The sequence below is a fragment of the Mauremys mutica genome, chromosome 9, assembly GCF_020497125.1.
Source record: "Mauremys mutica isolate MM-2020 ecotype Southern chromosome 9, ASM2049712v1, whole genome shotgun sequence".
NCBI classification, from domain to species: Eukaryota; Metazoa; Chordata; order Testudines; family Geoemydidae; genus Mauremys; species Mauremys mutica.
In genome coordinates, this window is record NC_059080.1 from 24906765 (window position 1) to 24932845 (window position 26081).

At 49.9% G+C, this 26081-nt stretch overlaps 1 long non-coding RNA gene across 2 annotated transcripts; it reads right to left on the bottom strand.

The window, feature by feature from the left end:
* Nucleotides 1-17091: 17091 nt before the first annotated feature.
* LOC123377932 lies at nt 17092-25263 on the bottom strand. 2 transcript variants are annotated; one of them, XR_006582388.1, is made up of 3 exons: nt 25104-25263; nt 17579-17773; nt 17092-17251 (listed from the first exon to the last, which is right to left on the bottom strand). It is a non-coding gene; the product is annotated as an uncharacterized LOC123377932 (long non-coding RNA). The 2 variants fall into 2 exon arrangements; XR_006582389.1 differs by lacking the exon at nt 25104-25263 and adding an exon at nt 18646-18909.
* Between the last annotated feature and the right edge of the window lie 818 nt (nt 25264-26081).

The window sequence follows — 26081 nt, forward strand, 5'->3', positions numbered from 1 at the left end:
TGCACAATGGGAAAAGGGTGAAGAGGAACAAAGAGCTTTGACAAGTATCTTAGAGGGAAAGGACACAGAGAGAAAGCAGATCATAAGCACTGACGAGGGAAAATCATTTACTAATCATTCTAATATAGCTGTTATTAAAATAGCAGAGGCATGAACAATGACTGTAGCTATTTAAGAAATAGGTGTCAGCTTGCACGCCTCCTGTTGTGTGAACACATTCCATGTGCAGATGCAGTTAGGGATCTGTGCATCCACATGGCCAGAGAAGTGTCTGCCTAGTCGTGTGCACACACCATAAGGTCTAGTTGCACGAGCACAGGCAGTACACTGCACACTCAGAAGTAGGTGCAGTCCTCAGGCCTTGGTTTATGAAAATCAGGAGCAGGAAGTAATGAAGACCTGGTTGTCAGCACAGCTGTAAGTTGGGGCACTGGCTTGCTCGTAGGCTTATTAATGGAATTTGGAGCCTTTCATCTCAAACTCATCAGTTCAAATCCAGTCCAGATCAGTAGTGAGCAGAAGTTGCTACCATCTGGCAGTGCTTTGTAGAGAAATGAACTGGAATTTTACCCCAGCGGTTGGAGGAGAGGAGAGTTGTTTGTCATACAAACAACCATCAGCATGATCACTCACTCATCATCCTTCTTGACAGTCTCAGAGAGGTGAGTAAACTTCACTCTCACTTCTACAGCTGGTCCTTCCAAGAAAGCATTGGGGCACATTAGCAAGGGGTGATATGTAGTGTTCCTGCTGTTTGTTCTGCAACCATATTGTGGTCAGAGAACGTCAGTTGCCAAGGGGACTCATAGAATATCAGGGTTGGAAGGACCTTAGGAGGTCATCTAGTCCAACCCCCTGCTCAAAGCAGAGCCAATCCCCAGACAGATTTTTGCCCCAGATCCCTAAATGGCCCCCTCAAGGATTGAACTCTCAACCCTGGGTTTAGCAGGCCAATGCTCAAACCAGTGTGTTATCGCTATCCCTCTCCCCCCACTTCTAGCATCTCTCACTTGCAGAGAAAAATCACTTAGAATATTCTGATAAACTGCATCCCAGGGTGGGATAGCTGAAAAAACTTCCAGGGGAGAGAGTAGCCTTGCAAACACTGAGCTATAGAACACGCAGCCTAGAAAGAAACACCTGTGCTGTGTGAGCTTTCACAGGAGCACAGCTCGCCATCTGCCTCTCTTCTTTAGCAGAGAGTTGAGTACAGAGGTGAGAAACCATCAGTGACTCCACAGCAACTTCACACAAGTGGGAAGGTATGAAAGGAGCGCTCCAGCAAGGGGCCTTTGCTGGGCATGCAGTTCAACTTCTTTGTTAGCAGCACTCTGCAGAAGGTCTTTCTGTCACTACCCTGGCCCTGTTTCAACAGAAACAGTCACAGCTTTTTGATCTCAGTGACAGCTGCTCGCCTCTTATCTGGTTCCTGAAAGTGATTTTGAGCCAAAAGGTCAGCCAGGTACTTTTAGCCCTGTCTTCATGGCAAAGGAATGACAGGGCCTGTTAAGTCTCTGCCTGCTCACCTGGGCACTAGCTGATTGGAGGTCTCTGCGTCAGGGCAGACGCATTTCCCTAAGATGAGGTTGTCACTCATTTGCAGGAAGGGAGGTGGACTAACATATCCCACTACAGCAGTAGCATTTTCCAAGAATACCTTCCCCTGCCTCCCCATTGACCCAGGCAAGTTAAAAACTATGCCAGCCCCAGAAAGGAAGTAGAGGTGTGTGTGGGTGTTAATCCATGTTAAGCAGTCATCTGAGATCAGGGGCGGCTCCAGGCCCCAGCACGCCAAGCGTGTGCTTGGGGCAGCATGCCGCGGGGGGCGCTCTGCCGATCGCTGGGAGGGCGGCAGGCGGCTCTGGTGGACCTCCCACAGGCATGCCTGAGGGTCCTCTGGTCCGGTGCCTGCGGGAGGTCCACCAAAGCCGCGGGACCAGCGGACTGCGGGACCAGCGGACGCTCCACAGGCACGCCTGCGGGAGGTCCACCGGAGCCGCCTGCCGCCCTCCCGGCGACCGGCAGAGCACCCCCCCCCCCCCCCCGGCAGCATGCCGCTGTGCTTGGGGCGGCGAAATGTCTAGAGCCGCCCCTGTCTGAGATGCAGCTAGTTCTAGTGCCACCATGCAGGATAGGAAGTCATCAATCACATAGGGTATCGTTATTTCAGGAACATACAAGCAGACCAAGCATAACTTCAGAGATCAATAGGACCTGACCACTAAATGACCTGATCTCTTCAAGGTGCATGATGCGATCACTTCAGGGTCATACTGTTATAGGATCCAACGGGGCCAGGGGCATGCAGTCATGGGGCTAATGATAGAGTTGGTTGACTCCTCAGGAGCCAGGGCCCTGGCAGCATAAAACAAATGCCTGAAGCTCTTAGGGTACTGTCACTCAGACTGCTTTTCCATGGTGGCTTTTCCCAACCTGAATGCATTGCAAGGGCAGGCAAGATTAATCTCGCTCCAGAGAGGAGCAGGTGGAGCCAGACTGAATGAGGGGACCTTTGGCATGTGCTTCAGCAGAGGAGGAGGAGGAACGGTTCCCATTTGCTTCATGGAATAGGGGCTAGGCTTGAGTTGTCCCTTGCCCCCAGAGCAATGTACATGCATTGACCATCCCCACGGCCAGATGGATGAATACACCCAGCCCGAGGTCTGGTGACACTGCCTTGTGCTGGTACAGATCACAGCCATTTCTCAGAGAAGTCTTTTTGCATAGAAGTTACTGAACTAGATCATCCCTCTTTCCCCCAGGCTCTCTGCCCTCGAGTGAGCACCCTTGGTCTTGCTCCCCAGCTCTCCTCTGTACTGTTTAGTAAAGTGCTTCACAAGCATGAAGCCAGTTATGCTGCACAGCCCGCCTGGCAAGAAGGTCACTATAACTGTCCTCATATTACAGATGGGACAACTGAGGCTATGTGAGTCAGTAGCAGAGCTGGGAACAGAACTCCCAACCCCCTGTTCTAAACGCTAAACAGTGCTGGTGATACCAGGGTAAGGGCTAGGTTTGCACTGAGGCTTCTGATGTGTGGGAGGGACAATCCACAGAAGCCGGATTTATGACCTATTCACACTTCCATGTAAGTAGTTCCTTTATGCCTATGACTCTAGCATCAGAGAGTTGCCCCACTCCCCAGTGCATTTGTGGATGGCGAGTGGCAACATACACACATTCCAGTTTCTAGATATATATCAAAGAAAGATTCCTGATACTCACTTAGAAACAGAGACACTGCAGCTAAGAAGAGACCTGAGCTAAGTCCACAGTGCTCTCTGCTCCAGCATAGAGATGTCAGTGTGGGATCTGAACCTCCACCAGCTCCCATTGACTTCAAGGGTAGTTATACTTCTCTGCAGGGGTTGAATCAGGCCGGTGTTATTTACATCAAGCTGACAAAGCTGTGAATAAAGACAATTGAATCCCATGAACCTGGCTGACTGTGCCTGCTGCCTTTGGCTAGGGTCAGAGTTTAAATCACATGCAACAGAGCAGTCTCTGAGCTGTGTGAGAGAGCAACATATTCTTGTTCCATTAGGTCTGATCTGTGCAGCAGAGATGCAGATTATTCATCGCCACCTCACCAAAGACGACACAGTTGTTACCAGATAGTTACTGTCATTGCCAAAGGAGACCAGCAGTAGTGCCCACGTACTATGTGATGGCGGCTGGCAACTCAAGAACTAACCCTCTGCATTTATAACCCCTATTGCACCGGGACTACCCTGCTTACACAGAACTTGGAGGGTGAGGGGACAGCTGTCCTGCCAGCTCATATCTCTGAGCAACTCCCAGAGAGCTCCCCTCTGATCCAAACAACAGTGAGCGTACGGCTGGATCAAGGCATCACCCGGTCTGTACTGCATGAAGACACTGGTTGCAAGTGCAATTGCTCTAATTTTTCCTCAGTGCTGGTTTTAAGGTTTCTGCAAGTTGGGATACAGTCTGGGCTTCTTGTAGCTCCCCTAATCCAGTCTTTTACAAGCCAGAGCAGCTTGGATTAAATTGCACAGTGCTTTGGGTTATGTTTACAGACTGTGATTAAAAAACCTGCCCAGTAACTGCATGGCTCCGCACAATGGTGTCTTTGTCTCATCCAATCTGTAGATCACAGAATGAGGGCTCGGAAGAGGCTGGCCATTGTACCAGCCATACACTGAGTGAGAAGTAGCTCTCCCAGCTCCATGACAGGAGAAGAGCAAGGAGTCTTTCAATCCTTGACTAATGCTGCCTGTGCAACCCACTCACCGTGCCAAAGGTTTCCCTTTGGCTCAAACACAAGTGAGCCACTGGAGCCTCGAGAACTTTGCTTCCTGCTGGATATTTTTATGAACCCTTATGTCTTTCTGCTTCTTCTGTAAGGTACCTTAGCACACACCACTGGGAGCAGTAACAATGTGGCCCAATACTTTGTGTTGATATATTTCAGCCTATGGATTCCTCACAAATTATTCCCTTTCAGACACATCTTCGACTATTCGTTATTCAGGAAGTGATCAGTAACTTAGTGCAAGTCACATGAGAATGTTTCTGTTTCCTGATTGGATGATCTAAACTTGTACAAATCGGGGGGAGGGAAATCAATGAGACTTCAAGATGGCTGTGCAAACCCTTCACATTGCAACCATTGTGCAAATCTATGTTCACACAAGACTTCCGCTCATGAACAATCCTTCCAAAACGTAAGAGATCCTTGTCAAGAATGCTCATAGAACGTGAATAAAATGGGACAGAGCTGGAATGAATTCATGTTCTGTATTCAACTAAATCCTCACTAGTGCTTTTTGTACTATTCATCCTGCTTTAGCTGAAAGGATGGGAACAGCCTCTGAGATGGGTCAGGATCTCAGATTTTCCCCCACAAAAAAAGAAATGCAGCACATCGTGTATTTACTCCTGTGATTAGTTTCTTTGCCAGTCCCTCATGGTCTCATTATGTACTTGCCTGTCAATAAGACTAGATCCATCCTTTGTTAGCCCTGCTCAAGGTGACCCCAAGAGGATGTGGCATGCTTCAGGTGCACACTTAATTCTGACTGGCTCTTACAATCACACAAGCCCAAAGTCACTGGTGCCACTTTCCTTCTCCTGTCAAGTCCTACGCCTGGTTCCTTTGCAAGCTGATAATTACATTGTACTAGACGTGATAGTCGTAATGAGACCAGGTGCTGGTTTCCCATCTAAGCAATTTACACTGTGGATCCTCTAGCAACAGATGAATCCCACCGAAGGATCTGGGGTAATAGCTGTGTGTGAGATAAATGCACAGAGGGTCAGAGCAAGAATAACCCCTCATGCAAGGAAGAGACAAGAGAAAGGCAAGGGAAGGAAAGTGGGAGAGAGGACTGCAAAAAGGAAGGAAAGGGAGAGAAAGAAAGAGACAAAGGGTGGGATGAAAAAGTAAGAGAGGCAGAGAAGAGAGAAGGTAATAGAGACCTACAAGCAAGCCAGAGAAAGAGAGACATTGATAGATGTTGTTTTGTGGGCTCCTCATGCCTAAAGCCCTCTGGCGCCTTAGCAAAAGGAGCTGAAAATAGAATTCTAATAAACAGAGGCCATATGCCTATAAAAATACCAAAGCCAGAGAGTTACAATAAACATAAAAGCCCAAAACAAAGGAACTCAAAAGAAAACAAAAGCATCTCAAGCTGCACCCAACAGATACCTCAGAGATGCCCTGATAGATGTGGAGGGGGCAGCATTCTGCAGGGAGAAGGGGAGGAGAGAGAGGCTATTGAGAAAAGGCACGGAGAGAGACAAAGAGAAAAGGTAGCAGATAGGAAGGGCACAAGACTTAGTGACCTAAAACAACTTTCAAAGTTCTGTTATTAGGGGAGGAAACTGACTAATATTGGTCCTTTAAAAAAACAGAACTTATACCAATGCTGGAAGTCACCACCATCCCTGTCAATTCTCATACTGGCTGGCTGGGGCCCTCTCCAGTCCCGTCTTTCCCCCATGCCCTTAGGCCAAGCAGTTCAACTCAGCACTCAAGGGCCCGATCCTCCTGCACCACTGAAGACAAGGGAGTTTTGCCATCAACATCAATGGGTGCTGAGTTGAACTGCTTGTTTCTCAAGCTGTCATCAGACTGGACTTTCTGCTAGGAAAAATCAGTAAAATGGCAGCTCCCACTGTGAGAGATGTGCACCAGGCACAGTTACAAAATGCATGAAACTGCAATGGATATTCCTAAAAACTGCTTGGGAGGGGAGAGTGCTGCCCAATACCTTGCCTGACCCTGGTGCCCACCATCTGAGGAGGTCAAAACACTTTACACACACAAGGTAATCAAATCTCCCCTCATTATCCCATACTACACTGAGCAGAGGAGGAAATCACTTGTCCAAGCTTACATAGTGAGTCTGTTGCAGAGGTAAGACTAGGTCTCAGGAGTCCAAAATCCCAGGTCTATTCTTTAGTTGTGGTTAATATTGATTTAGCTCTCCAAGGAGTGGGGGGGAGAACAGGACGGGGAGCAGGGGGCTTCTGGCTGAGGTTTCCTACAAAGGCAGCTTTCTTAGAAGCTGGGTTTCAAGATCATGCCTTTATCTCTAGGAGAGTGAGAGTTTACTCAGGTTGTGAGTCTCACTCAAGAGGCTTCACTTCCTGAACCATCCTCTTTGAACACCACTCCTCTTATGCATTGGCTATAGTTATAACCACGGCAGGAGACCCGTTTACAGTACAGTTGTCCTGGGTTTTAACCTAGTTACAGAGCCATTGTAAATTCTCATCTCCACTACATCTTTGAACCCTGCCTTTCCTTGTCCCCTGGATCGGTTATAGTTGTAATGGCGACAGTGTCAAGGAGGGAGCTGGCTGGGCCCCTCTCCAATCCCATCTAGGTTTCCATGACACCTACAGGCTTGCAGCTGCTGTAAACTACTAGGGAAGGATGCTAGTGGGAGAGGAAAGGAAAATAGCCCTCCACAGCGGGGGGCGAGGGGGGGCTGATGGTGGTTACATTGCCTTACTTGGCTTGCAAAGCAAGGGGGAGACCCGAGGCCACTTGCAGGTGAAGGCCTGTAAACACCTGCCTCCCTAGCTATCACCATGGCAACCATTCACACCTGCGCTCAGCTCTAGCTCCGCCAGTGGAAGTGGCAGCTCCCATGGTGGAGACATTTGGGGCAGGACAGAAAGCAGCTCTGGACAGGTGAGGGGCTGCAGGTCAGGGATGAAGGGCATCAGCAGAGTTATGTCATGTGTGCACACACACGGGTGTGGATGCATGTATTTAGGACATTTGCTGCTTGTTAAGTTCATGCAGCAATGAGTGACAAACAAGGTTAGCATTTGTAACAGAAAATGCAGTCAGGGTTGGTGCATGTGCCTTGAGCAGAGTGGGGCTTGGGCAGCTCTGAGCATCGTTCTGCTCAGATTCTTCTCTTACAAGTTACCTGATTCCAGCTCTTGATTAGTGACCTGGCATTTTACACAAACGTTACCGCAAGCCAAATGTTGTGTTCAGCTCCCACCCTCCCCCTAGCTACTATACTTGTAGTTCTCAGAATGGGATTGGGATCTCTGAGGAGTCAGGGAGACCCAGACAGAAATAAAATAACCAAGTGATCTAAATGTTAGGGAGGGGAAAACATAATAAATATGAATCTATTTTTGTTACATCTGCTGAAAAGGAGCTTTATGACAGATGCTTTCTGTATCCTATTTAATCTTGATGTTACTGTAATGAGCTAAGGTCTGGGGTCTGAGCTGATTTTCTCCAGAGGCAAATTCTTAAATAATAGTGAAAATTCTGCTTCCAGCCAGACAGGCAGCTATTCCTGGTTCCCTTTCTCCCATCTCCTGGAGAGTAGGGGACTTCAAAGAGCACCCCCGGCAGCAGCAACTAGGACAGAGATGGAGGGAATTCATCTGTTCCTTGCACGACTGGCAAATCCAGGAGTGTGAACTGTGCCCCCGCAGGACAAGCAGGTAGACTTTTCAAAATTTGGTTGGGTATTTAATTGCTCAGAACACACCTCAGACAACGATACAGAAGGGGAAAAGACAGTGAACAGGGTGAAGTTCAAGGGAGAGTTCAACGCTAAGCTCTAGGGCAGGTAAATAAACCATCCTGACTCCACGGTCATTGCCACACTGATGAGCTTCCTAGGCTTGTTATGAAAGTGTAGAGACCAATCATCCTCTTGCAGCTTGGTGCAATGGTGTCAGTCGAAGAACATGGCCCAATCATAGCTCATTATTCCAGAGACCCTACTACACAAGAGACACCAGCATCAGCCAGTTAGGAAGAGTAGCATAAAGGTCCCGCACCTGGCCTCTTTCCCAGCATTGTGCTGACACATCCATGCACGGGCCTGGCTGTGGAAGCCAGAAAATGGTAAAGAAAAGTGATAGGCCCAAATCATAACCCCAGTCAAGCCATGCTGCTCCATCCCCTCTTCGAGCCAAACTTTCTCTCTCCCATCTGATTCTCTCCCCCAATTACCAGTCTTCCTCTCCCCTTTATGTCTCTACTGTTTATTGGGCATAGTTACTACTCTGATCTTCGAGGCTTTGTTTTTAATTTTGTAAATTACAGCTAATTTAGACTAACTATTGCTTCGTCCCTCTGATCTTATTAAACCTTTAATCCTCCAGAGATTCCCCACCCAGAGCTCAGTCTGGTTTTTTCACATTCATTCCTGAGCTGGAGCTTTTTCCCATGAGGGGCACCTCCTCCCTAAGGCAGCCTCACCTTACACACATTACAGCTCCCCAGGATGTGCACACGCCAGCTGCTCTGCACTGGAGTACAGCTGGCTGGGAAGGATGAGGGCAATATGTCCAGAAGTCTCTTCCCTTTGGCCTATGTCAGGGTGAAGTCTCCAGAGGTAGAAACGACTGACCTCTGCTGCCATTAGAGACCCTGCTCACTGTCCTTGGAAGCTCAGGGACATAGGACACAGACAGCAGAATAAATGACTCCAGAGAGACATTAGAAGCCTTCAGAACAATGTTCTGTCCCTGTTAAACTGGTGAAAGGCTTGATTCCAATTCCCAGACCCCCCAAATCAAGCTGCCCTATATCCTGCATGCTCTGCTGACTCACCACCCTGCTGGCTTTATTACCAAACATTTCCCGCCATTGCAACTCCACCAGAGGGAAAGCTCATTTAGGTACCGGTGGCTGCAGGCATTTCTGTGTAGCTGAAGTATCCAGCCCAGCCAAACAGTGGCTCTGACTATTCCTCTCCAACAGGATCTGGAGAGAGATGAGCGACTGCTGCTGTTCTCCAAAAGCCCACACTTGCATAGTGGCACAGGGACACACCCTGTTGCTTTACTTTGTCGATCCTCTCCTCTTTTACGAGGCAATCTCTGTTACTGCTCTCTAGTGATGGTCTAACTCAATGAATAAAAAGCATCATCCATTCTGGAGTGACACAGAACCCGGGACAAGAACCAGCCTTGGCAAGCAAAGTCCCCAAGCAGCTTTGGGAATCCCTGCCTCTCCCCACCAAACAACAGTTCCTGTTTCCCTGCCTGCTGACACGCCTGGTATCCTCCCTGTGTGAACCAATTCAAATCAAACCCAGACTCTAATTCACATTTACCCTGTCCCGAAGGCCTATGTGTGTGGGAACCCCCCGCAGGGTTGTTCTGCTGGCAAGGAAAATGAATGCACTTTCCCTGCGCTCCTGCAAAGCCCCAAATGACCCCGTTATCCAGCTACGGCAAAACCACTTTGCATAATAAACTGTACCCCACGGCATGTTATTAGAACCCAAGTATTCATTAAGCAGCAGAAATGAGAAGGGAGCAAATCAGTGGGGAGTTCAGGGATCATTAGCCCTCCCCAGAAGGGGTGAGCAGGCAAGAAATAAAGTTCAAAGATATTGGATCAATACTGGCACGTATCCTACAGCTATCCCAGTCCTCGGCCCCACACCGCTCTGCCTGTGCCCCTCAATCCTGACCTACAGCCCCCTCCACTATTCCATTCAAAAGCCACCACCCAGCTCCACTGAAGCACTTCAGTCCTGACCTGCAGACCCCCTGTAAGTCTAGTCCTGAGCCTTCCATCTGACATCTCTCAGGCCAGGCCTATTGTCTCTATGCTAGGCAGCCTCCTGAGCAGAGGCTGGTGATGACCCAGCCAGGCTGCAAAGTGGGTTTTCTGATGCAGACAAATGCCTGGGGATAGAGTTGGATAAACCCATTTGCATTGTGAGATGTGAAGCTGGGGTCTCACAGGGCGGGAAGCAAGTGCATTATCCAGCCCAGCTGTGCCCTGTAAGAGCGAGACCCCCTTACTCAGGTGCTCACTTTAGTGCATTTCAGCAGATCCAAAAATCAATACAGCTAAGAATCCAGCTGTGAAACTCTCATGTTAATTTGCTTGGGCAAAACAGATTATAGAAATGTACTTTTTATAGCTACCAAGTTAAAGGATTTTCTGACCATCGGCTGCAAAAATCCCCTTAATGAAGCCCTGCAGCTCTCAAGGGCTTTGGGAAGAGCTCTCCCCGCCCCCCACCACACACACACACACTTGAAGTATTGTTTCTGTCGTCCGGCTCCTGCCAAGAATCTCTTCAGCTCTGCAGCTGGATTTGATACAGGGGGGAGGGGAGCTTAATCACAACAATAAAGAGACCGGGAGAGGAGCTGTTCGGGGGAGTCTTTCAAGGAGGTGGATTTAAGAGTCCCCAAGTGCGAAGGGGGATCCCAGATGTGCTACTCAAAGCCACAAAAACAGAGAGGCCGAACAAAACCTCTCCCGGCCCTTTTCTGTCTCTAATTTATCCCAGCCCCAGGATTCAAAGTAGGTCACTAAAGCTGCTGCAGGGAAAGGGCTGTGTGGGGGGAGGGGGGAATGCGGGTAGCACTGTTAGTGTCTATTAACCAACGGTAAATCATTGCCCACAGTCTATATGGAAGCTCACACTTTCTGGAATTGAGCCTAATTTACAGCGGAGTGTGAGATGTGCCACAGCAGGATGGAGTCCCAGAGCAGCAAGGGGAGAGCTAGGAGAGAGATGGGAAGAACAAGAGCAGTACGGGAGCCAGGGAGGAGGGGCGGCTATTACCTCCCTCCCTGAACCAACGCGCTCCTGCTGAAATGGAACATGAAGGGCGAGACAAGCTAGAGAAACTAGGAGACATGAGACCTGGCTGCTTTAGGAGAGAGGGAGCAGAATGAGACCCCAGGAGTCATTTTTCTTAGTGGAATTTATAACAGGATCCTGCTCCTTCCCAGGCAGGTGCCTCTGAGCAAACAGCAAACTGTGTCCCTACCAGCCATGGAGTGCAGCATCTGCTGTGGCCTGCATACAGCTCTGACCTCCGGGCATCATGAACAACAACATTTCATGGGCATCTGATACCAGAGAGACTGTGGCTCTGGAGCAGAACTTCCTTCATCGGCTGCAAGGTGTCAAGACGCGGAGGCACTGAAGTACAAATGAGACCAAACTGTTTGGATAAAATAAGAGCCAACCCAAACCTCCAGTCCCGAACCATATTCATTATGATTAATGGTCACAATTAGTATTTGGATGTGGGTAGCACTGAGCAGAATCAGGGCTCTATCGTGCTGAGCTTTATAGAAACTATGAAAGTTCTTTGGGATTCCAAATACTCGGAATGCCGTTATTGTTCATTTTTGTGCTGCTTCTGCACTTCCTGATCCCAGCAAGCCTGAGAGTGCCAAAATAGGCCAAGAAAAGCTGCTTTCCTGGTATCTTCTGACCAGCTGATGTAGGAAGTTATGGAGACCTTATAAAAAAGCCCATTCTCCAGAGATTCCCAACCTAGCTCTGCAGCTCTAACCCTTCAGACTGTCTCAGAATCTCCCAGAACAGCTTTTGAGCTATCTAAGGAGGCATGACTAGGAGCACTGCACATACCCAGTTCCCTCCTCATGATAGGCCTCCAATAAAATGATTATAGATGAATCCTAGCAGAACACCTGGATCCAAACTGTCTCCAAATGTAAGGGCACTGGGATATGAAAACATCTCTTGACCAGAGATGTCCTTCATGTTGTGGTTTAATAAGATGTCCACTAGAGACTTATAAATTAAGGCCACCGAACTTATTTCACTTTTGAGCAAAGGCAAGATACTAACTCTTGTCTCCTGAAGGGAAAAGTTAGGCTGTGAACCCACCTCTCCATGAAGTCTCCAGCTTTCTATCCAGGTATGTAGTATATAGCATAAGATACACAGAGCAGCAGTGCACACAGGTCATGGGCTGATGGTGCAAAGGGGCTGACTGGTGGTCACCATTAGCACAAGCACTAACCTGCCTGGAGGCACTGCTTGCCAAGGCAGATGCTTGTCCCATGTGCTGAGCTATGAACCTCAAGGCAGCTTCCTGGGCCCTGCAAGCGAATAACCCAGTCACAATGGTAAGGAAGGTAAGTAACAGGTGACGGTCCCTCAGGTTCATCTCACAGCACAGAGAAAGCTTGAGACATCATGTGAAATTTTGCCCTATGAAACCCTTAAAGACCCATGGAAAAACCATCCCTGGCGAATGGTAAGGAGTCAGAGAACCTCAACCATATTGGAAGTCGCATTGTTTGAGGCATTTAAGTCTGGAGTAGAGGATGCTCTGTAGCAACCAATCTTGCACTGGCCGTTGGGTGACAGGAAGGGTTGGATGCAGAGAGGACTACATGAACCCTCATGCTGGAGGACTTTCCCAACTCTCATTTACAGGGTTCTAGATGTTCCTAAAAACTCATTGTTACATGTTAGGTAACAGAACCACTCCCCAAACCAGCCCAGACATCCTTTCTCCCACACACATACCCCCTCCCCCTTCATGATAGGCTGAACCTGCAGCCAGACCCGCCTCAGCAACGTTGGGTCTAAAAACAAAATATTGGCAGGAGGCTGAGCTGGGTTGTTGCCTGTCCCATCTCAGCTCTGGTGCCACAGAATGCACCACGGTCTAAACCACTGACAAACAGGCAAAAGCAAGACAGCAGCTTGCTGGGATACCCTAATAAGGGCATGACAGCACTAGCACACACTTCTGGACATACTGCCTTCATTCTTCCCACCCAGCTGTACCCCAATGCACTCTGCCCCTGCTGGCCTCCCAATAGACTGCAGGCCTGAGCCAACCTAAAGCATCTCATGGTGCAAGGATCCTCCCACATGGAGAGGTTTCTCCCACCCACAAAAATCTGATTTTCATTTGTGCAAAAAGGATCGAGTTGGTCGTGAAAACCCTTTTCCTAGGCCCACATGCAAATAAGCACAAGGAATCACGTGTGCATGCAAGAAGCCTACAAGAGACTCCTCTGCTTTCTGCATAGTGTGAATCAGAGCGTTCACAGCAGCAAATGAAGTGAATGTTGGGACGTTGCAAATGATCCCATGCTCCTGGAGATCAGAGCAGCACAGCTCCCCCCTCCACGCACTCCCTGCAGCCACGCTGTACATGGAAGGAATCCTTGCAAGTGTTTCCAATTACCATCTCTGGAGAGTCAGAAAGCAAGATACACCTGCAATTACCAGGCAAAGCGCCTCCAAGCACAGAGGACAGCAAAGCTCACATTGCTCCCGACTCAGCACAAAGAAGCCCTTACATCAACTCTGTAGCCGATATGCTTTGGAGAGGGGAACAATTATATTTTTATTCTCTCATTTCGGCTCTTATTAACATTCCATAACACAGCAGTGGAGGGCTGAGCTGGAGCAGACGGGCGTGGTTGAATAGATAGATAGATAGATAGATACCAAAAAGTCAAGCTTCTTTGACAGTCTTTCAGAAGGATTATGATCATCACTGACTCATCCACTGCAAAATCACAGATTCCAGTCGGGGCGGGGAGCCCATGCACCTGGCCCTTCTTTCCCCAGCTCCCTGAGTGCAAGCTCTCCTCCATCACCTGCTATCCAGCCAAGAGAAGGCCTCCATCCTCCTTCCCAGGTGCAGAGACTCATTAGCAGTGGGGGTCACATTCACCCAAGAGGTCAGGGGTTTTATGTATTGTCCTCACATTCTGTGACCTTCCCACAATCTCCCCTCTGTGCGGGTGAGAGCCTTCTCCTCTGTGTCTCCTGCCTTAAAGAACAGGACAACCTTATCCCCATCTGTCTCTCTGACTTATCCATTCAATCTATGTAAGGTCTCATCAGATCTTTCCTCTCTCACACATCCTGCCTGCCTTCATCTCGCTCCCTCTGATTGGCCTTAGGTCAGGATGCTGTAATTTGTTCGCTGCACACACACTCTCCTAGTTTGCATTGCAGCCTGCTGTGACTCGCACCATACAGTGTCTGCCCTGTATTGTCAGACTCGAAGTTTGGATGAAAACTGCTGTTCAGAATAAAGCTCTATTGGATTGGGTAATTCAGGGTCCACTTGGGTTTAAGCATCTCCCAGCCCCAGCTGTACAGTACACTATGATTAACATGCCACTCTCCTCTGGAAGGTGACTAGAAAAACCCCTTAATGATTTCCAGGTCAAATTTATTTCATTTACAAGGCACTCATATTGTGAGCCTCAGCCCTGCAGCTCACCCTCGTATGTAATGCCTCAGCACGGGGCACAGAGATAAAATTAATGACCACTTCTTGGAGCAGCTAGTCCTGGAACCAGCAGGGGAGAGGCAATTCTTGATTTAGTCCTAAATGGAGCACAGGATCTGGTCCAAGAGGTGAATACAGCTGAACAGCTCGGTAATAGTGACCATAGTGTAAGTTATTCCACTTTAAGTACGTAATTGAATAATTAAGCATGAATTGGACCAGAGATAGCTAGAATAACTCTACACCCTAGTGCAGGGGTCAGCGACCTTTCAGAAGTGGTGTGCCGAAGGTTTTGCGTGCCAGTAATACATTTTAACATTTTTAGAAGGTCTCTTTCTATAAGTCTATAATATATAACTAAACTATTGTTGTATGTAAAGTAAATAAGGTTTTTAAAATGTTTAAGAAGCTTCATTTAAAATTATATTCAAATGCAGAGCCCCCCGGACCGGTGGCCAGGACCTGGGCAGTGTGAGTACCACTGAAAATCAGCTCGTATGCCGCCTTCGGCACATGTTCCATAGGTTGCCTACCCCTATCCTAGTGGTTAGGTCATTCTCCTGAGAGGCGGCCAATCACTTAGCACCATCAGGTGGTGGGGAAGGGGAGCCTTGAACTGGGGTCGCTCACCCTGGGCGAGTGCACTAACTACTAGGTTAGAAGTTGTAAGGGAGCTCCTCCTCCTGCCAACCCAGTTCTTTTGTGGAGTTAGGCAGCCTATGAGCACATCTACCAAATCAGGCCCTGCCCAGGACAGGCATTTGGCTGCCAATCTTCCCCAGTTTGTGAATCACACGCAGAGCTACACACCAGCTGGAATCTCAGACTTAGGGGCCTATCTCTTGGGGAGGGGAGGTGCAGGGCTTAGCTGGCTAGCTAGCCATTGGCTAGCTTCGGCTTGCACGCTGGACTTTGTGGGCAGCAGTAAAAGGTGCATCAGTGCTCAGGAAATCTAAACTGTCCTAATATCAATCCATGTTGTAAACAAGCAACTCACTGCAGATCCCTGAATCAGCCATTCCTGAGCCCGGGGTCTGTGTGCTGGCTCCAAAACCCAACTGTGTAGGAGCGGCTGTGTCCAGCCCATTGGGTCAGTCCACAACCACAAGCATTTGGGCTGGTGGCCAGCAGGCTGAACTGCTTTCCTCGAGGAAAGAGGCCAGCAGGCTCTGCGGGCAGCCACGCCTGGCACCGGGTACAGAGCTGGTTCCACTGAATTCTGCAGAATGGACTAAAAACAAACAAACAGACAGAGCACAATAGTCCCCTAAGGGCCTCTTCCCGACTGCCTCCCAGAGCATGCAGAGCTCCAGGGGTCACCAAGTGCCTCCATCTGTTCAGGGCTCCTGTGGCAAGGGAGACTTGGCAGCACAATGCTGCAGAAGAGACCAAGGATGGGACACTAAGCAGAGCAGCTGCACAGAGCCTCTGAGCCTGTGTAGTACCAAGCTGTACATTAAGGAATGAAGCAGGCTGCAGAGGCTGGCAGGTCAGAGAAATGCCAATGAGAGGGGCAGAATGAAAAGCAGAGGCTTTGGATGGCAAAGGGCAGGTGTATGAGCCTCACGGTCACTGTGGGCAGCACACCAGCAAGGGCACAGATATGTCTGGTCACATACACATGCCCATACTCAGAATTATGGCACTGACATACAAAGCATAGCGTCATCTAGAGAGAGAGACTCACGCACACACCCTGGTGCACAGAGTGACCCGCACACCCAGACACTCTGACACACATACACAGCTGTACACACGGGGCAGCTCCAGGCACCAGCACAGCAAGCGCGTGCCTGGGGCGACAAGCTGCGGGGGGCGCCCTCCCGGTCCCCGTGAGGGCGGCAGTCAGGCTGCCTTCGGTGGCATGACTGCGGGAGGTCTGCCGGTCCTGCAGTTTCAGCAGCAATTCAGTGGCAGATACGCCGAAGGCGCGGGACCGGCGGACCTCCTGCAGGCATGCTGCCGAATCCGCGTTACCAGCGGACCTCGCCGCCGAAAGCTGCCTGACTGCCGTGCTTGGGGCGGCAAAATACTTAGAGCCGCCCCTGTGTACACAGATACCATTTGTGTATGCACACATCCTCACACACATAGCTGGACGTGGTATATTATGGAGTCTCTCCATTTGTGCCTCACTTGGGGCTCTTGTGCAGGGTGACTGCACACTGTGGCCTTCAGTCTTAACCCAGGATGGAACATCATCTACCTTGTTCGGAGGCCCAGCCAGAGCCAAGTAAGAGTGTGAGCATGGCCCCACCCCTAGGGAAATAGAGGCTACTCTTGCCTGGGGTCTCCCTGGAGCTCCTTATTGTCCAGCACATGAAAGCTAACTATGGTCAGAACCCTGGATCCTCCCAAAACTCCTGGGAACTTCATAGCCTGCCTCTCAACAAGGTGACCTGGGCCCACTTCCACGCTGAACTTTAACCCTAACGGGCTCTTTCCTACAGACTGGCAATAGAACAGCTCACGGGGGTGTCTCATTCCAGTCATTGCCAACAGAACTTTTGTTTTATGGGAGCAATTTGAAATAGTGACATTTTTCAGCTTGAAACACAGAAAATAGTGTACTTGCCCTTGACCAATGATGGAGAATGGCACGTTCTCTCCATGTGCAAGTGGAGGACTTCAGGACCCATAGAAGACCAACGTTTATCAAAAGCAAGCCTTGTGGAGACAGTGGGCACAGGCTGTGTTGGATGCACATGGATTGCACTGCGTGGTATCATCTCTGTGCTCCTAAAGACTGAAGGGTGCAACACAAAACCCCAAAAGGAGGAAAAAGAAATGGGGATTATAATGCTAGTCTCCTGCCTATAAATCATTGTAAAAGGTGGCCTTTTGCATCAGCTTTAAAAGCAAGCACGGGTTGGAAACCATCTTCTGCACACCATGTACAGTACTGCATGGGGCTTGAGAGCTACCCTGACCTTCTACAGGCTCTTCCCTTCCCTCCAGTCCCCTCAGCCTTTTCACCATATGCTGTGGCTCATGGATGATTTCTCATCTACAGCCCTCTTTGTGCTTGGAGATTTATGCTGAAGACACGTGGCTGCCACTCTCATAGTCTTACCTGTGGCACTGGCAAGGGCCTGTACAGGAACTGGTCACTGAGCTGCAATATGGTGCCATCTGGTTGTTCCCATGATTTCCCTTAGGCCACCTTGCTGAAAGGTGATGTCACTTCTGACCCCAGCAGTGGACGGACGGACAGCAGGCATGGCAGGGCTTGGGAGCCAGTCACTAGGTCAGCGCAGGAGGATCTTTCCTGTCACACAAGAGATTTCTACACTCAGGGGGATTTTATGTATCTACACACTCCTGCTCAATGACATGGGGGGTTGCTTTGTGACACACACACTAACATGGGGCAGAATTCACATAACTACATTTTTCATGCATGCTCACAGACATACCCATCACCTTGACGCTCACTCATGTGCAGAAAGCTGTGACTTGTACATGATTCCCATTGCACATCACTTCCCCAGTCACGCTGCTGTGGTGGGACGGGTTTAAGAAGAGTGTCTCCCATTAAAACGAAAGGTTTCATTTGTAAATGCTAAGCGTTAAATAACGTCACCCGACTCTTAACCCAGAATTAAAGGCAGAGTGGGGAAAAGGTTTCCAGTCTCTGACCCTGGGGGAGCCCCCTCCCGTCAAACACTGTTGGGGTCACCACCCAGGAAGGTGGAAGCCTCCAGCAGGGGACTATGGAACAGACCGTTTTCCCCCAGCCCCTCTCACAGTTTACTCCTGGTGGGAAGCTCTGCCCTCGTCATCTCCTGCCACTTTCAAGCTGCTCTGCTGAGCAGAAGGGGTGGGTTCCCTTTCAAGCGCAACTCTCAGACTTGAGGAAACTTGGAGGGACGGGGCCAGGGTTACACAAAATGCCATTTTCTGGGCTGCGAAGTCCCTCACGACTCTATTTGCTGTTATTTCTGATCTTCATATTGAGTCACTGCTGGTCTCCCTCCCTGCCTGGCTTCTCCTGCTGCCAGAGCAGGCAGTATGATCTCGCTCACCTGCCCACATACATGGGCATGGAACAGCACGGACATGGACAGACTCAGAGAGGCATAAGACGGCATGGACATTGGTATAGATACAAGAGCAACATGGACCTGGACATAGACACACCTTGGTACAGAACAAGCAAGACTCCTGGAGCAGAGGCCATTGGTGTTCTGGGGGTTGCCTGCCTCTTTCAGACTTGGGCCCTGGACCCTACCTAGGGCTACGTTCACCATCCAGCACCCACCCCTGCAGTCTCTTAGTTCCTAGGCCATGGTCTGCACCTAGAGCCAATCCTCCCTGGTGAACCATCTCAATTCTGCCCAGGGCCTCGCTGGGCTGACGAGGAGAATCCAGTGACTCCTCCTCATGGGCTTCTTCAGGGGTGTTACTGAATGTACGAGGCTGCAAGAGTATTTAGATTTCACCCCTAGCTATGGCCATCTTTGAGAGTCCCAAGGGACAATAAGTGAGGGCTCTGAATGGGGCAGGTGCCAAGCTGGGCAACCCACTGCATGTTCCAGGATCCCCAAACTTAGGGGACATTCAGCTGCCTGACAGGAGGCTGGGTGGGTAGGGTGTAGTGTGACTTCTGGTTCTGGGTATGACTCATAATAGTTTCCATGACCACCAGTTGTGATGTCACAAGCAGGCAATGGGCCACAGGAAGAGATGACATAGAGACAGGCCTGACTTAATCAGCAGCCAGGGTCCTGCTTTGGGGTTCACTACAGAGATAGTGTGGATCCAGTGCACAGATACGATGGCAAGTAATAAGGCAGCTATAGAGACTCTCCCATGTCCAGGAGTCTTTGCAGCTGGGGTTCACTTTAGGTCCATGTCTCCTGTCTATGGTGCGATGGAGGGGGGAAGGCAGAAACAGTGGAAAACAGAAGCCAAATTGTTCCAAACCAGGCCAATTCCCCTAGTTTTCCAGGTGGTACCAGCTGCTTTTTCCAACAACCCCATTTCATTTGCCAGCCAAGCGAGAGAGGCACTTCTGCTGGCCTGACATGTCTCTGTCACAGAGCCCCTTCCCCTCCCCACCCCTCCCCTCTTCCAGGGAAGCTCAGCACTTGTAACATTTCTCAGGCAAGGCTCTTGCTCAGACTCAATATCCCCTCCATTAAGGGAATGGGGAAAGAGACGCTCTTCCACATCTGGAATCAGCCTGCGACACTGGTGCTCATTTGTCATCTTGGTGGCAAGGAGCCCTGGTCCTCTTCCCCTCATCTGGCCCCAGTGCTCTGGGATGGACGGCGGGTTTGGCCTGTTGGTGGAAGGACCTGAACTTTTCTAGGCTTGTAGACTGTGATCACTTGGAGCAAGGGCTGTCTCCTCGTTAAGGATCTAGCACCTTGTCAGTGTTAAACAATAGAGACAAATTGCTGGCTTTCTGTGCCCTCAGCACTGGTGTTTGGAGTCCCAGCCAACGGGGCTCTCCATGCACGGCACAAGAGCAATTAACAGTTGCGCGCGCACACACGCACACACACACACAAATGCTGTGAAAACTCTCGGCCAGTGGCCATGCCATTGCTGCAATAGTCATGTCTGCTATGTGAACAGAGCAACCCTGGGGGAGAGCGACTTACTAGAGAGATGCTAAGGGCTGAGGCAACACATCCAGTGTCCCAGTAAGAAGTGTGCACAGGAGGCCCAGGTACTGAGCCCAGGAGGAACCGAGGCTCCTTGGGAAGGGGGGTTCTTCAGCAGGGGTTGCACGCCAGCATGGAGGAGCCGAGAGCAGATAGGTGGTGGGAGGGGCCGTGGGATTGGGTAGGTGACAGTTCTTTGTAAAGAACCCATTACTGCATCACCCTTGTTAAACATGCACAGAGAGTAAATATGCCAGTTCTTTGTGCCACTTCAGGGCCTAGCTTGTCCCTGCTGGCTCCGTTTCACTGCACAGGCTTTCGGCCGGGAGAGCCAGCCGTGGCAGCAGGAGCCATGTGCCCAATCACAGCTCCATTCCAGAAGCAAGCCAGAGCCCACTCGGTCCGCAGTGGGGCTCACGTTCCAGGCACCGGATGCCAAGCTCCAGCTGCAAGATGCCATGAGGTTGCTTCATGAGAGTTTGGGGGTGGGATAAGAAAAAACTTCAGAATAAAGAAAGAGGAGACAAAGGGGAGCCCTCCCCACCCACCCCCGGGCTGTCCCACCAACTCCCCCTCCGCTCTCAGAATCACAGCAGACAAAGACAGTCACTATCGATGGAGCAGGCAGAGGCTTTTCCTAGCCCCTGCCCCTATTGCTTTGCCCACATCAGCATCTCCCTTAATCTGACCTGACAGAGTCATCACATCAGCACCCAGTGGCAACCCAACCACCATGATGACCAGGTGCTGTCCCACAACACCCTACTGAAAGATAATTTAGGGTTCCCTGAACAGCCTGCAGGCCTGATGGGATGGAGACAAAGCAAAGGAGCCAGCTGGGAGGATTGGGACCATTCTGCCAATGCCAGAGACAGCCACAGGTGAATTTCAGACTAGGTTCAGATAATCCCAGCCACCCCGGCGGGGCCCTGAGGGCCTGGGACCCAGCTGCCCTGCTCTGGGAGGGAGGCCTGTAGGTCATGGGGCCAGCTGGTCATATCTGTTAGCCAGGACCCATTGAACAAGCTCCTCCCATTCGCAGTGCTGGGCCATGCAGCATAAGGACCTCCCCTTCCCCACAAGGGATGAGCACCGACCCATCCATCCCTGACCCTTTTCATTATTTAGAGCCATCAGCAGATGAATCTTTCCTGCAGCCTAGCACTGAAGAATGGGAGGAGTGGGGATGGTGAGTTCCGGCCCCCTGCACTTACCCTAAGCAGCCCCATTATATAACATGGCTGGGATGTCAGGCTGAATCACATCAGAGAGCACCGCGGCTTCCCTCCAGGGAGGAGGCATCAGCAGCTGCCAGGTCACATTAGGCAGCACTGCGTGCACTTGGGGGAGCTTAGGAAGATGAAGGCTGAGAGCAGGGGGTGGGGACTTACGGAAAGGGGGACCCATGCCCAGGGCAGGGGAGGGCTGCTATATCTTGGTCTGAATCCTTCTCCTCTGGGGTCTTACAGCCAAGCACGGTACCACTGACATTTCCTCTCCCTCGTTTCCAGCCAGCGAGTCACCCCACCCGCCAATCTCCTCCCTATCCCTGGAGAGAGCAATACCCCTGCTCAGCCCCCCCGCACACACACAACTGCATTGCTGCTCAAAAGCTGCATGGGTTTTTCTTGGCCAGGAGATGGTGCACCACTGCCAAAGCTCCCCCTGCAGAGCCCAAGGACAGAGGTTTTCAGGTCAGATGCCCTGCAGGTACAGGTTAGAATCAGGGAGAAAGAAGGCAACACTCTCTCTGCAGTCACAATAACACATCAAGCCAGTGTCTTTCCCTGCTGTCTGATGCCACACCCATTGGGAATGATGTGACAGCCCCACAGTAATGCTGACTGGCTACATCCAGAAGTCCTGCCTTCCGGGGGTGGGGTGGGGTGGGGGAGTGGGGGGGAAGGCACGGCATTGGGAAATGACATCACTCTGCCTGTCTTTAGTGCCTTCCATTGGAGGATCACAAAGTGCTTTACAACATTAATGATTAAAACTCACAGCCCCCTTGCGGGTTCTGTCAGTACCATCCCCATGTTACAGATATTGAAACTGAGGCACAGAGGGATTAAGTGAAATGCCCAGGGCTTCATAACAAGTCTGTGGAGGAGTCAGGCATGGAACCAGGAGGCCTGACTCCAAGTCCTTTGCTTCAGTCACAAGATCTCTCCTGCATTGTTAAACTTGGATACAAAAACATTTTCAAAGTTTATAAAAATGTTTTGCACCAGAGCAGGCAAAATCCCCTCTCCTGCCATAAGCCTCCAGCCAATCCAGGGTCGGCTGGCGATGTAAAAACAAACTCCCTCCTGACTCACAACAAGGTTAGTGCCCAGCACAGGAGATGCAATAAGGTCCAATCTGTGCAAACTAAGTAGGAACAAAACTATCACTAACAAATGTATGTCCAGTCTTTTTCTTTGAAAAGAAAAGAAGAAACCTCCAGTGGAAACAACAGTTTGAACAAATAACCTTCCCGTGTCAGTGTTTGCAACCTAAATAAGGCAGCACTGGGTTAGTGCAAGACAATCTGGGAGGCAAACTGACTAGAAACTTTCATTATCCCACCTGAGAGAAATGAAAAAAGTATGCAGACAGCATCAAGACTGGGAAGTAAATCAGCTCTTTATGCTTTACTGAGGTGGTTAGTGACACAGGGAAAGGAAACTGGTGGGATTTTTTAATATATAGGATTTATAATGTGACAGTGTCTCTTTAAAAAGCCCATAGTGATTGAAAAGGGGGTCAAACAGGATAAATTCTCAGCTGTCTCCTTTCCTGTTTGTGAGAAACAGACTACGCTGGACTCCTTTGGGTCCTCTCCTCAGCTCACATGCACCCCAGTTAGACCCCTGCTCTGTAGCTCCTTCTCAACACCTGACTTTTTCCTTGAGAGAAGCACAGGAGCAGTTCTATTTCCTGGGAGACATGTCTGCCCAGGAGCAGAGGATGTGTGGGTGTCAGTGTGTGACAACTGTGTGAAAGGCCTATTTGCTGGGGGTGTGAGCAAGCTGTGTATGTGAGAGAGAGTGTGCAGTATGATTGTGCATACATGTGCTATGGTGTTTGTGTGGGAGGTGTGGGGCTGGGACATCATGCTGTCTAGTACAACTCTCCCAGGCCCATCAGAGTCGTCTGTGCTGTGTACCTCAAGGCTAGTACCCCAGGGGATTACTGTGGCAGGGAGGTAAAGCTGGCAGGATTTGCCCTGCAGCATTTTGAAACTCACTTTACAAATTAAAAGTGATTCAGAATTCACTTGGTTCAGAGCTCTGACGAGACAGTGCAAACAACAATGAAACAACCTGCTGTCTGGCCAGCGTCTTCAGTATGTGAGACAGGCTGGGGGGAGAGGGGGGAGTCGAGGTCTTGGAAAGCCTGTGAGAACCTGCCAAAACTCCATGCCTGACTGGTCTTTACAATGGAAACCGACACTGAGCTTTGGCAGTTCACACTGGAGCCTTCTCTCTCATTTGTTCGGTTTCCACAACCGCTCCAGAAGCTGGAGGGGAGCAGAGTCACTCAACACCCAGGTACTGGCTTTGCAGATTCAAAGAATGATGATAAGCAGAGCAGAGATGAGTCTGATCCAGAGCGCTGCAACTTTGGGAGAATACAGGTCTGGTCTGGATCCAAACTTTGTGCCTCAGGCCCTTCTCTGCTAGGTGAACCTGAACCACAACAGCAGATCCACATTCCTCAGCCTCTAGGGCTGGGCCCATCTGTCTTTCAGCCCAAACCTCTGGTGAGGTCTCCTGGCATTTGGAGAACTTCATTTTGCCCTGGTATGTTTTTACTGTTGCGGCTGCCTCTGTGTGTCTAAGTCACAGACTGGCATGGAAGGCGAAGAGCTGAGATACACAGAAATTCCTAGAGAAGCTCTTCCCTCCAGCCCCAACCCCAGACCCTTGAAGACACTTCAGATCATCCTCCAAACTGCAAAGCTTCAAAGAACAAAGAGAGAATATCCCAGAGAAATAGTCCTAGACACAGAGCAGGCTCTTCCTGACAACAGTCGGATGTTTGACTGGGACTGGAGGGGAAAAAGTTCCTCTCACAGTGAGCTACAAATGCTCAGGGCGTGTGCATTTGAGTGCTTGTGTGCTATCTGGGGCCGGGGTGGGGGGATCCTTAACTGTGAACTTCATGGCTCTCAGAGGAACAGGGGAGCTGCCTGATGCCCTTAAAGAGACAAAATGAGAGAAGAACAGATCCTGCATTGCCCAGGTTTCTTTGGGGCACAGGCTTCCCCCTGGATTCGGAGATGGGATAGTAGATGATAGGGTATAAAATTCCTACGGTGAGAGGAACACAGCCCACACTGTACAGTAACAAAAAAAGCCACCAGTTACAATCAACTCAAATTAATTAGCTTTGATCTTACTTTATTCTGGAATTTTTATTCACTTTGGGGTGAAAAAGGTTGTTTCTCTCTTTGCCCAGATACGATACTACAAGGGGGAAGGATTAAAAATAAAAACAAGGGGATGGGCGCACAGCCCAGAGGATGGTTCGTATTCATCATGACAGCCTCATACTCCATTTTAGGCCCCCAGGCGGCTTAGGTGTTAGAGGGTCTCCTTAGCCCAGCCCCCTTGAGGTGGGGGAACATGCAAGTCTCCACCAGACTAAAGGCCTCTTCTTTCCAGCTCAGGATTGCCACACCAGGGCTCACGTTGTTGCTCCTCCCAACACAGGTACCAGCCTCCCTGCCCCCAAATCAGCCCAACAGGCCTCTTCCAAAAAACAGTGAGAAAACCAAATTTGTGCCACTGTCTATTTGGGCCTGAAGTAACAGGCGTAATGGAGATGCCAGGCCACATCAGACAACTGGGGCATCTAGTTCCCATGCAGCGAGATCTAGTGCAGTGATTAAAGCACAGGACTGGATACCAGGAGATCTGGCTCCTGTTCCTTGCTCTGACAACTCTGACACTAATCTCTCTGCATTTTTCCCAAGCTTTAAATGGGTCTAATAATACCTACCTCACAGGGTGGGTGGGTGAGGATTAGTTCAAATGCTTCAGTGTCTGCAAAGCACTTTGAGATCGTTAGATTAGATGGCAGGTATTAGAGAAGAGCAATGTGTCATTAATCCAGTCTCAGCTCCGGGCCATATTGTATGGACATTGGCCCGGTGCTTCTGAAACCTGTCTCCAGCAGAGGCCAGTAGCTGATGCTGCCAAGGAAGGTGAAAAATCCCCATTAATACTTGGATATTGCAGTACACGAGGCAAAAATTTCATCCTGACCCCACAGACAATCAGCCCTGAAGCATGATATTTCATTGCCCTTATCTTAGTTTGCACTGTGGGCATGAAATAAATCATCCAGCAACCTTATCACCCAGTCTTAAAGAAGAACTAACCCTTCTATCCCACCAAGTCTGCAATACGTTGTAGGCTTGGCACTTGACACAGGCAGCTCAGGGGGTTGGTTCAAGGCCCCAGCAGAACTTTAGGAAAGCCATCTCTTTGCTCCACTCAGCTACTCTGCCAAAGACTAGAGGATTCGTTTTCCCTTTTTATTAAGGGCTAATTATCCCTCTATTAGTTTGGGGAAGGATACTGCCAATGTTTGTAAAATCAGCATTCATTAACCCTTTCACCCCAGCCTGGGATTAATTTCCCCTTGACCCCATGCTAGGCGATGCACTTCCAATGGGAGAGCTGGCCATTGATGGAGACAGTGCAGGCTTTGTTCAGCTGCGCAGGCTGCGTTTGTTGACAGAGTATTGCCTTACTTGTCAAAAGTTCCAGCTCCACTCCTGGCTTCCAAGAGCAGCAAAGCCCAGCAGGCAGGAGGATTATTATTGAAAGTAATGGAGGAGAGGGCAGAGGCGTCAGGCTTTGGCAGGGTCGCTCTGATGGGTCTTCTCTAGGGGGAATGTGGAGTGGGGGCTTGAGTAGGTGTGAGATGGAGAGAAGGGGGAAGCAGGAGAGAAAGTGGAGCAGCGAGAGGGAG